This window comes from Asparagus officinalis, chromosome 9, assembly GCF_001876935.1.
Source record: "Asparagus officinalis chromosome 9, Aspof.V1, whole genome shotgun sequence".
Taxonomy (NCBI): domain Eukaryota; kingdom Viridiplantae; phylum Streptophyta; class Magnoliopsida; order Asparagales; family Asparagaceae; genus Asparagus; species Asparagus officinalis.
In genome coordinates, this window is record NC_033802.1 from 28,811,851 (window position 1) to 28,823,922 (window position 12,072).

Genomic DNA, 12,072 nt, shown 5'->3' on the forward strand with positions numbered 1-12,072 from the left:
GAAGAGGAGGGGAGATGCTGCAGTATAGCGAGCAGGCGGATTCGTTACCGATCAATCGAAGGAAGGGAGAGAATCGCGGATGGAAATATTTCGTCCACCCCTTGAAATGGTGTGTTTATGCCACGCGCGACCACGCGTACCTTAACGGCTCATTGGGTCAGTGTGAGCATCTTGCAAACACTGAAGGAGAGGTAGATGATATAGTACGATCTGTACATGCGGATCCGGAAGGCCGGACGCGCAAGCGAGATGAGTAACAGTTGGTCATGAGCGTGTCCGCATGTCCGATTACGATGAAACGTGATGGTTCTGCTCTTCAGATCTCCATCTGGCACTTCACGCATCTGGTAGCGCAAGGCGTCTTGCGACTAGTGGTTGAATCATCAAATACACAGTGCGGGTGTGGACGCGAATATTCTTACATAGGGAATGCCGGGACGGGAGAATGGCATGCAATGAGAGGGCGGCAATAGATACTCACAGCAGAACCGCGGGATCACTATGGATGTCGGCATTGACTGGCTGGAGCCTATGTAGTCCGACCGAAATATAACGCGATCGTGGTTCGAAATTCTTCGTCTGGCATATCTTATTTGGTGAAAAGTATGCCGAGAAGCGTTCGTTCAGTGCTAGATTGAGCTGTGCCTCAGCCGGTTCGCTGGCTGTTCATGCACCCGGAAGGACGCCCCGCTTGACTTGAGTCAGAAATCTCGTGCATTGGCCAAAGCTCTTGTAGGCCCTACTGGTTTCTTGGATAATCGCAGGCAACGTCCATAGGCGACGCGTGTATCCGTGCAGGAATGGTTGGCGTATTGCGGCCATAGATGGTCGAAGCTATGCGGAGTCTTCGAGCTTTCCGGTTTTGTCTCTTCCAAATTGGACCACGGTGAAACGAGACTGATCTGATGGTCGGGATTCTGTACTCTTGAGGGGATTCTTCTCTAATTCGGTTATTGCACCGTTCGTCGTAGAGCTTCGATTTACGAGACAAAGCGGGTAGTGGACTGTGCCAATCATGGCCATCTCCTGAGAGTTTTGGCTGGTCCCGCTTGTTCACCCCTGTTGCTCACGTAGGGGCTGGCGGAATAATTGGAGTGGGTATGTCATTTCCGCTCCGGTTGTCGCAAAGCTTGCTTGTATTCTTCTCAAGAGAGCAAGGACAAGTGGAGATTCTTGTGATCGTCAGTGGCTTGCCCGTGGGAGTAGCAGAGACTCCCATAAACAAGACTTCCCTTCCTTTAGGACCTTCACTCCCGGATGACGACCGGGCCCATTGTTCTCGGTCCGAAATGCGAGATGCTGGAATGAACGCTCAAAGGATTTCGGCGCAGTTTTTGGGGGTTTGTGTCGGCACAGAGTCCCCTTTTTGCGGGTGGTCCGTGGCGATCGTCATTCCGGCGTCTTCAATCGCCGACTTTGGTGAGCGTTTTGGCTCGCGAAGCAAGCTGTAGGCGCTGCGAGCCAGAAACTGATTGACCTGCGTTGGCCCCAGGCACATTCTTGGCTTGGTTTTGGGTTATGACTCCTACGTCGAGTTTACGCCTGATCTTGTCTGGAGGTGTAGCATGACCTCGTTTAGGGGTGGGTGGAGTCGCATTGCATTGTGGTACCGGCGAGTACTTTGGCGTCGTCACGTGCGCAGTTGCTGGCCCTTCTTGAGTCGGCACGATCGCCGGACGCAGACGGTGGATCGTATGGTTGTTCTCAGCCACAGACAAGGTAGTTTGAAATGCCGCGGAGAATTGCATGATCCTTGAGGGGAGAAGGCTTAGAGCAGCCTCGGCTCCGCAGATTTCTGTTTTCAAGGTCGTGAGTTCTGTGCGCTGGAGGCCGCTTGTTGCCATTGTCGCTCCGAAGATGTTAGTTATCGGGCACGGTAGCTTGTTGCTGCTACGTAGGCCTGCTGTTGCGGTGGTTGGCAATTTGGAAGAGGTGTTGGAATCGTAGCATGCAAGGCTGCATTAGCGTTGTGGCCTGTACCCTTATCGACGCGACGGAGAGAGTGTTTTGGGTTGTTGGGAGGCAGCATCCATGACGCCCGGGTGTGGCGCCGCGTCTTTGCGCGGCCTCTTGCCCTGTAAGGCGAATGCGGCTGAGCAGGCTGTAGCTCTCTAGGTAGATTGGGAGGCGCGGCACCCACCGAGCGAGCGCGGAGGTGTAAAAGGTCGCTCGTACCATGTTTTTGATGGTGCTCAGTGGCTCCCCGGAATAAATGCCTCTCCTAGCGAGGAGATCGCATAGGCCCGGAGAGGTGGTGTTGGTGGCAAGGTGCTGGAGGGATGATTGCCTCCCGGTGATCGTGTCCGCGCAATGTCATCGGGCGCTTGTGTCGCGCGGAAGTCATGATGTTGAACGAAGGTATCGCCGTAAATTCGTCATCGGTCCGGAGTCTATGAGGTGACGGTCGCGCGGTCAGAGCCTGGCTGTCTCATACGGGAGACACGGTGCCCCAGTACGGGATATATCGGTGTCGTGTCGGGAAGAAGTGGTGACCAGCGAGACGTCTTCGGTAACTCAGCATGTGCTCGCCAGAGCTGTTGTCACACTCGTGACCTTGAGGGACGCGGCGATGATCGAACCAATGCCGACGCGCGGCGGAGGCACGTGAGCCCGGACGGAATGACCGCACCATCGAAGAGCGCTATTCCGAAGACGATGAGCCCGCCAAATGGCGATTGGAAGTAAAATAAATGCCTGGGTGTAGGATGAACCGGGCGCATCCCATTAAACGGGCGTGGAAAGTTGAATTCAAGTTGGACTTCGCCCGATATGGGTCTGATTCCGCATTCTCTTCGGGTATCCGGAGGCAAGGGGAATGGGCGCTGTTTTCTTCAGTCTCTTGAGGCGGAGAAATTAGCTGATTCGTTGATGATTTTCGCGTCTCAGAGGGTTGTCTTGATGCGGTGTGCCAGGTTTTAGCACGGCTTTCCTTCGGCCGACATTCTCGGAACGTACGCTCCACCATGCGCTGGACCGGGGGAGGATGATTGCGGTGTTAGAGCTTTGTATCTCATCTTCCACATTATCGGGTTACGATGGATTCTGCTACGTCGCTTGTTGGTCGGGCCAAGTTGTTGGATCTGCTTGTCATAGCGCATTTCTCACTCATCTGCGTGCACTGGACCATCTCCATTTACAAATTTGAACTTTCTTTCTGCTTAGGGCAGAAGCGTCTTCAAGGGCATCTTGCCATCTGGCGTCACCGCGGCACTTTCATCACAGGGCGCAGATCCTGCGGTTGCTGCCCCTCGGCTGGAATCATCGTAATTAGTCTGATCGCCAGACCTACCAGGATGACAGCCTGGAAGGCCAGGAACCGGACGACGGCAGCGGACCCGGGGGCATCGAGTGTCCTTCCGATCCCCTTTCTGAAGGGCTGGTCTTAGTTCCGACATCCTCGGCATAAGTTGGCGTCGGCGATCTAGCTACTGTCCGAGGGATGCAGAGCGGGTTTAGGCTCGGGAAGACTTTCAGAAATCTGACTCGAAATGCTTCTCGCACGGTGCCGATCGGTGCGCCTTTTGCCTCGTCCATTTGTGGCTGACCCTCCGGAAATTCTCCCGTCTTAGATCACGACGCCTTTTCTTGCCGTTGGGCAAGCGCTTTTACGGCGTTGGTTTTGGCGTTGTCTGAAGGGCTTAAGGGTCTTGGTCACAAACTGAAACATCTATTCGGGGGACAGCGCGTTAATGCAGATTGGGCAGGTTCGAGGAAATACTCGCCCGAGTGAGATGTTTGGAACAGGAGGGAGTTGGAAGATTCCGTTGCTCGACGGGGGACTGCCTCTTCTGGGTTCTATTGCGTACCCCCAGCTACGATAGTCGACAGACTCCGTCATTGTTGACGTCAGGGAGTAAGCCTAGAATCGTGGTAGCGGGCACCGCTTCTGCAGGTACAACCGATCAGTATCGAGATATGATGACATGTTTCCGATGCTGGAGGTGGACTTGGCCTGTCTTTGGGCCTTTCAAAGGTTACGCGCGCGTCAAAACCGATGCCTTTTTGGGCGTGATATTTCGTCGGCGCTGAGTCTTGGAACTTCAAGATGGGCAGATGTGGTGCGCGCAGCTGCGATGAGGTTTGTTGGTCATAGTCTGGAGGTCGATGGGACAGAGCCACGCAAGTATAGTTGAGGACACTACGTCACCTGGGGATTATATTATAGCTGTCAGAGCAGACGCCCGCGCGCTGCAAAAGAGAGGCGAGAAGGCGACGAAACACGGCGACCGACCGACACAGCGAAAAGCGCTCGTGAATTTGCGGAGCTTTGCTCGCTCGCACCGTCAGGAATTGGACCGAGGGCGGGCTCCAATATTGGTTTCTTCTTTCTTAGCGGGATGACTCTGATGATCTGCCCGGAGGAAGTTATTGGGATTCGGAACCGGCGACTTTTGGTTGCTCGCCGGAAAGTTTGACCTATTCGTTTAGAAGGCTGCACTGGTCTTGCTTTTTTGACGCTGAGTGCCTAGTCAGACTTAGGCTCCAGACCTTGTCGTGTTGGTGGTGGCCTTCTTCTCCACGTCGCTTTTTGCAGGGGCTTTCTACGGCTTCCTGAGCTTCGCAGCGCGGTGCCTGCGTGACATGCGGCGCGGACGTTTGCGAATAGCGTCCTCGAGCCGTCCGAACGGTTCGTTTGACGGCGGACCCATTCTTTCTTGGGCGCTCTGGAAGAGTCGGGCCATTCATTGGTAGTTGAGGCTGTTTCTGCCTCTGCCTGTCTGTTCTTGCAACTCCGGCGTTGGTAAGCAGGAAATCGTTGCACCGTAGACTCCATCTTGCTGTACGCGAATTGGGGCGCAAGCGGCGAGAGGCGTTTGATAAGACGGAACGCTCGACGCGGCGTCTCTTGAGAGGTCACCAATGCTCGGCTGAACAGTAGAGGGCGGTTGGCGGAGTTGGGTGTCTGATTGGAGGTCGTGGACTTCATTTGAGCGCAAACGCGGCGTCGAGTTGGGTTGAGAGCTTCGTGGCGTTCCCCGAGCAGCTTCAACCAAACGAGCTTTTCTGCGCCGGCAAGGAGAACTTCTTGAGTTGCGCGGGAGAGAGCATACAGCGGACCGACTGACGACCGCGTACTTGTCGAAGCTTAGTTCGTCGAAGAGAGGCTCGTAGTCGACGCTGCCTCCACGGACGGATTGCAGATCCGCGGCTGCGACCAAGTCGATCTCGTTGGCGAGTCGCTCGGCGGGTCCGCCACTGTGGTCGCAGACGTTGTCTTCGCGCGGTGGAAAACTGTTGCGTGTTCTTGATTAACGTGAGATATGGTCATCATTGAGTTACAACGTCTCGAGTCTACAAAAGATCCGGGTCTTTTATAGATCCGGGTTACAACTTAAATCAAGAGAATGAGAAAAATCTGAGCAACTTTCTCTTCGCGACGACGGAATCGCAAGCTCACTCGTTTTGCGGGTGCGCTGTGCTTGGTGTTGGGTCTCCTTATGCGACCGCCGTCCCGAGGCGGGGTGTGGATTCCGTGGGCTAAATAGCCCGCGACAGTCCTGGCATGCCGTCAGGATCCATACCTATTAGCTGGGAGGGTATCGTAATTGGCCAGACAGAACGGGAATGAATAAGACAACCGGGGAGGGATTAATCCACTGAAAAGGAATAACTCGGCTCAGATTCAGATCTAAGACGGAAGCTTAGAATCTGGAGTGTAGCGCCTCCGTGTAGATCCTCAGATCTGTTTCTTTCTTCCATCTCTGAGATCCTGCCGTTGTTTGACGTGGCATGGTTGCGCCGAGGATACAGATCTGAATGGTGCGAAGTCTTCTGGTCTTCAAGGCTCGCGAGTTCCGTTCAAATCCGCAGAGTTTCGGCTCTGAAAGTTCGACCTCGCGATAAATGACATCTCTAGGCCTATTTTATAGGCTGCTCAGGACAGTGGGCTAGGCAAAAACAGAGAATTGTCGGCGCCACATGCTGGCCACCTGTCGGCCACCCCGGGCCACTTGTCGCCCCCGCTTGACGGGCACTGTCAGGCCACCTCGGGGTGGCCGACACTGTCTAGCTACCTTGGGTGGGCTCGGCCCTGGCCGAGCCACCCCGAGGTGCTCGGAGACCGCCGAGACCACGGCCGAGGTGGCTCGGCGCACGAGCCACCTCAGGGTGCCGTCGGGCATTGCGAGGCCACCTTGAGCGTGGCTCGACGGCTTTGGGCACGACCCGCGACCGCGGGCGGCTAGTTTCCGACTATTCTTTCGAGTCGTTTTTCCCGTTGCTCTCGTTTTGTTCCCGTGAGCGTTTCGGTGGCTGACGATCTGATTTGACTGATACTGATTTGCCAGTAAGTGATGGATTCCTCGCACTCTACCGCAGCTCAAATTCTCGAGTTGAGTCCAGAAATTCGATCTTGATTCGATCCGATGATTCGTCAGCGGTTTGCCCCTTGGGTTGGATGTGCTCGTGATCTCCTTCAAATCATTAGGAGCTTGACTTCTGCACGCGGCGGTGGATTCCATTCCGCATCGCTTCCGTGCGTTGCCGTCGATCTCGGCGTGCGGCCGGGAGAGCGCGGGGCGCCTCGCTTGGCGCACCTCGTCGTTGGCTCGTCGGTTTGTGCCGAGCTATGCTAGGGGACCTATAAGCAATTTTATATGCCTACAAACACCTTACAGAAGTATCGTTATATGATAAAGACATAAACACACAGTTGTAGTTTGCTCCCTTGTTAGATCACCCAAGTATGGGGTATATTTTGGATACATGACATACATGATATGGCCTATAATGATTTTTGAGCTGGATGATATTTTTTTATGACCGCACCAACTACACGAGGGTAGTTCGAGATGTGACATAGATTCATTTTGGTAGAGGTTTGGAGTATTTTTCTTCCTGTACTATTTTCATTCATAGGATTAGAATTGCTATTTAGTGATTCACAATTTGAGACATGGTATATACATGAGGGTTTCCTTGTTTGAATTATTACGCTCGACATACTAATTCTCGTGTTTGTAAGTTTTTAAATACCAATCTCCATTTAGAGTTATATGAATAATTTGTATAGCTATATCTACTAATAGTATTTTCTTATATACTTCTACCCCTTCCCCTGGGGGCGGTGGAGATGATATCACTAGTGTTTTGACGCTCGTTATTTCCCCCATTCAGGCAGCGAGTTCGGCGAATGAAAAGTCGCAAGTTGATGGGATTGCATCTTAGATTTCATCTAGTTATTTACATTTGTAGTTATTTCAGAGCTCCACATTTAGTTGTTTATTTTTAGACTCTAGAGATTGTGATTTTATTTTGTAGAGGCTGAGTGCCTTAGAGAGATTTCATTTGACTCTTATGATGATATATACTACATTTATTTTAGTTTCAGAGATATCTTATTTATTTACAGTTAGGCCCTGATGATGTTGTTTATCTATACTTCCTCTGTGATTATTCTTTTCTTTGTACTACTTCTTCATTATTTGCCTGTTTGTACCTTCACCTGTTTATTGATTTTACTAGAGAGATAGTAACTGTGATGATGAAATATGTTGTTGCATGGTGATAGTGCAAGATAGGTTTGACAATCCGAATTTCACCTTGGACTGTAGCCTTGTGTGAATCCTGGGGCGTCACAGTTGATATCAGAGTTCTAGTTTTGATATCCTTAGGATCATCCTTGTGTCATATTGTAGAGTTAGGATAGAGTTTCCTAGGAATCATGTATAGAGTCCTTTAGGAATTCCTAGTATAAGTGAGGATATTATTTATATATATGCAAAAATTACAATTTTTTTATGATGAACTATTTGCTTTGAAGTATAAAGCATGCGATGAATGATAAGTGATACTATTTACCTATTGATATATGCTTTATCTTTATGTTTGAGATCCTATTTATTACGTTTAACAAGCTCTACCCCTAAACTTATAGATGTCGGGAAGAGGACGTGGTCGCAGAGGTACCCGAGCTCAGGGAGCTGAGCAAGCTGATAGAGAGCCTTAGCTACAGTAGGATCCATAATACCTAGTGGTTCTCATAGCACCTTTGGTAGCGTGATTGGTAGCGATTTAGGAGCAGTTGGCAAATCAGGCTCAGCAGGAGACAACCATTATAGAGAAAACACCAGAGGAGACACTGATAGATACCCCACCACTACCAGTTGATGATGGAGGTGCTGAGAAGGAGGCTTGGCTTCGTCTGGTAGAGAGATACCAGAAGATGAAGGCACCAGAATTTCATGGTTTGTCAGATTTCGTTGCTACACACAAGTGGAAGGAACATGTGAGTAACATCTTGGATATGCTTAATGTGACCACTGTATAGAAGTAGAGACTAGCATCTTTCAGCCTCAAGGGCGATGTCGGATGATGGTATAAATTTTGATTTACTCCAGAGCAGAGGATGACGGTTTCATGGGAGTCCTTTGTTTATTTCTTCGACGAGCAATATGTGTCAGCTGCAGCTAAAGCCACGAAGGAGTTAGAGCTAGCTCGATTAGAGCAGGGGGATATATCCATGACGGATTTTGAGAGAAAGTTTATGACATTACTTAGATTTATGGGTATGTGGCACACTAAGGAGTGGAAGGCTCAGATGTTTTTGATGGGACTTCGCCCGAGTTCGCGTCGTTATCTTGTGTTGAGAAGATTTCATTCAGCGCGGGAGGTGGCTAATGCCACCATATTTCAGGAGATAGAGATGACCATGTTTTAGAAGGGCAAGGATGAGAATGCCAACTCAGGATAGCATGGTGACAAAGGAAAGGGAAAAAGGTCGTTCACAGGACCAGGAGGACCCCAGCAGCAGGGTAAGGGTCCACATTAGTAGGGTCCCCATAAGAAGGGACATCTGCAGGATCAGAGGGCACAGCAGCAACGCAGGTTTTAGAAGACTTGTTTCTACTATAATAAGTTCGGACACAAAGCAGTAGAGTGCCACATCGCACCCACCGTACGCTACCAGGGAAAGAATCAACAGCAGCATCAGAACCGTGCTAAGAATCAAGGATAGGGCTAGCTGTTGAGGATTGAAGCATCGCCAGTAGTTCCGAGGATTGAGGGACAGGTGTGAGCTATTTAGGAGATCCAACAGGGACAGATAGTCCAATATATTCCAGTCGATACAGCGTAGCAGCCTTCGTCTACCGACAGAGTCTATGTAGTTGTTCCTCACGATCATGGCGCGAACGGGGCCGTGGTGGAAGGTACGTTCCTTGTGAACTCCTTTCTTGCCCGTATTCTTTTTTATTCTAGTGCTTTGCATTCTTTCATCTCCTATAATTAGGCATGTTCATCCGGGCCCGGGCCGGGCAAAACCGGACCCCGGACCCGGACCTGGGTACCCCGGGTCGGGTCCGGGCCCGGGCCCGACCGGGCCGGGTTCCGGACCGGCCCGGTTTATTTTTTATTTTTTAATTTTATTTAAAATTTAAATTATAAAAAAAACAAAAAAATTAATAAAAAACAATAATTTTATTAATCACTTAAAATGACATAAATTACAAATAAAAAATTATAAAAATAAATTCTTTATTGATAATTAATAAATCATTTATAAATTACAAGTATAAATTTATTTTGGAATTCATCGCATCATAATAGATAAGTACATCCCAACTAGGTTGGCACCTACTCACCTATATCACTATCATTTGTAAATATTTTCAAAATAGTTCTTTACAAATTTTAAGCTAAGATATAAAAATTACAATTTATTCTTTATATCTATCTGCTAGTCCCAATTTTTCAAATTTATCTTCAATTCCAGTCATCCGATCAATGCCTTGCATTCGCTTCTCGTACCTCCACCAATCTTGTAAGCACATCACCGCTTATACAGTATACGGATCTAAGCATGTCCTGTGGTCATCGATCAAACGTCCTACTGTGCTGAAGGCGGAGTCCGAAGCTACCGTCGAAACCTGCACTGTTAGTAAGTCACGAACCATGGTGGAAAGTATAGGATGTGAAACTGATCCATATACTTTCCACCATTGCAAAATATCTAAAGCATTTCCTTGACATTTAACTAAAGAAGCAGATAAATATTCATCTATTTCAGAAACCTCCAATGATGACGATCCAAGTCCAGATCCACCAGTTAGCTCAGCTACCATTGCATACCTATCAAAACTTACACTTTTACCTCAGGATGAGCTCGAAGAAACCGAAGCTGTAGACTGTTGTGTAAATACACCATGTCTAGCTGCATACTCATCATATAAGGTTTGAAAATAATTTCTAATAGCTAAATGATGAGTAGTAGCAGTAAGAGTGGTTCCATCATCTAAGTCTATAATCTGATTACCATACAAGGATTGTAACAAACTTCGAAGGCCAATATCCTTCAAGCAAGGATCAATAAGAACCCCCAAACAAAAAATATGAGGAATAGACCTAAAGTACTTATTAAATTTGCTCTCCATTTGAAAAATCATAGGTCCAAAACCTAAAGTACTTATTAAATTTGCTCTCCATTTGAAAAATCATAGGTCCAAAAGTATCATCCATATGATATTTCCCAAAAAAAAATTTGCTCTCCATTTGAAAAATCATAGGTCCAAAAGTATCATCCATATGATATTTCCCAAAAAAAATTTAATTATTTAAAATTTGTAAAGCAGCTAAAGTAATAGTTGGATAATAACAACCAGATAATAACATTGTAGCATCATAAAAAACTTATAACATTTCATTTAAATTACATATAATTGTCCATTCATCTTCAGTTATTCCATAAGTGCTACCAGAACTAGAACTAGAAGCATAATAATTTATAAAATCAGTTATAATGTGTTTATATTCTATTGCTACACTTAACATTGCATAGGTGGAATTCCACCTATGGTCAACATCTTTTGGAATTAGTATGGGCTTTACATTTTTTTTCTTTTACAAAATTGTTTCCATCTTTTATGTCTTTGTTCAGAAGCATTATGCATATAAGCAACTGTTCTAACCTTTTCTATCATGAGTTTAATTTTAGTAAATGCACTTTGAACAATTAAATTTAAAATATGATAGATACACCTAATATGAAAAAGATCACCATGACATGACAATGGCAGAGTTGATCTGATAAAATCAACATATTACTTGCATTATCTAGTGAAAGAAAAAATATTCTTTCTAAAATTTCTAATTTCATAAGTTCTTCAAATATTAAATTTGCAACATTAATACCAGTATGTGACTCTTCTATTGCAATAAAAGAAACAATTCTTTTAAATATTTGCCAATTTTTATCAATCCAGTGTGCTGTGATACATAAATATCTAGTTTGTGCTCTAGATGTCCAAATATCAGAAGTTAAAGAAAATTTACAGTTTAAATTTTTAAAATAAGAAATTATTTTTTCTTGTTTCTCCTGATAATATTTTAAAATATCACGTTGACAGGTTTGATGAGAAATTTTTTTAAATGCAGGATAAAAACCATCTCTAAACATATCTTCAAATTCATCACCTTCTACTATTTTAAAAGGAAGGTTTTTAAGAATAATAAACCTGATTACGCATTTCCTAGCTCTGGCAGCATCATAGTTCCAACTACCGAGACTACCAGAAGAGGAGGATTGAGAAATCATAGATTGCCGGATATCACCTTGAGGAGTCTGGCCTTTGTTGTGTTTATCTAAATGGCGTTTGAGGTGGTTGGTGCCGCTCTTATGATAAGCTTGAAAAATCTTGCCGCACAACGCACACTTAGCCTTCTGGGTGAGGATCCTACCGTGTTCATATTTGGTGACGTCGATCTTCTCGTAAAAATTCCACACAACCGGCCTTGGCCTTTTAAGAGCTCTTGGTGCAGATTCATCGCCACCGGATTCAGGATTAACTTCGGTAGGAGTAGACCCAGTAGGAGGACTCATTTCAAGATCGGGAGATAGGTTTTGATCTTCATAATCAGATCCGGAAGCCATTTTATGAAAGGATTAGAAAGTATAAGAGTATAAGAGTATAAGAGAGTATAAGATAGAAGTAGATGAGTTTTGGTGTGAAGAAAATAAATAAAAACCCCCCTCTATTTATAGAACTAGCCACCTAAACAAATGACCAAAATAACCTCACAAATAGCCATTTTTTGACCGTTTTTAGGGACAAAACGGTCAAAAGACAGTTTATGGCC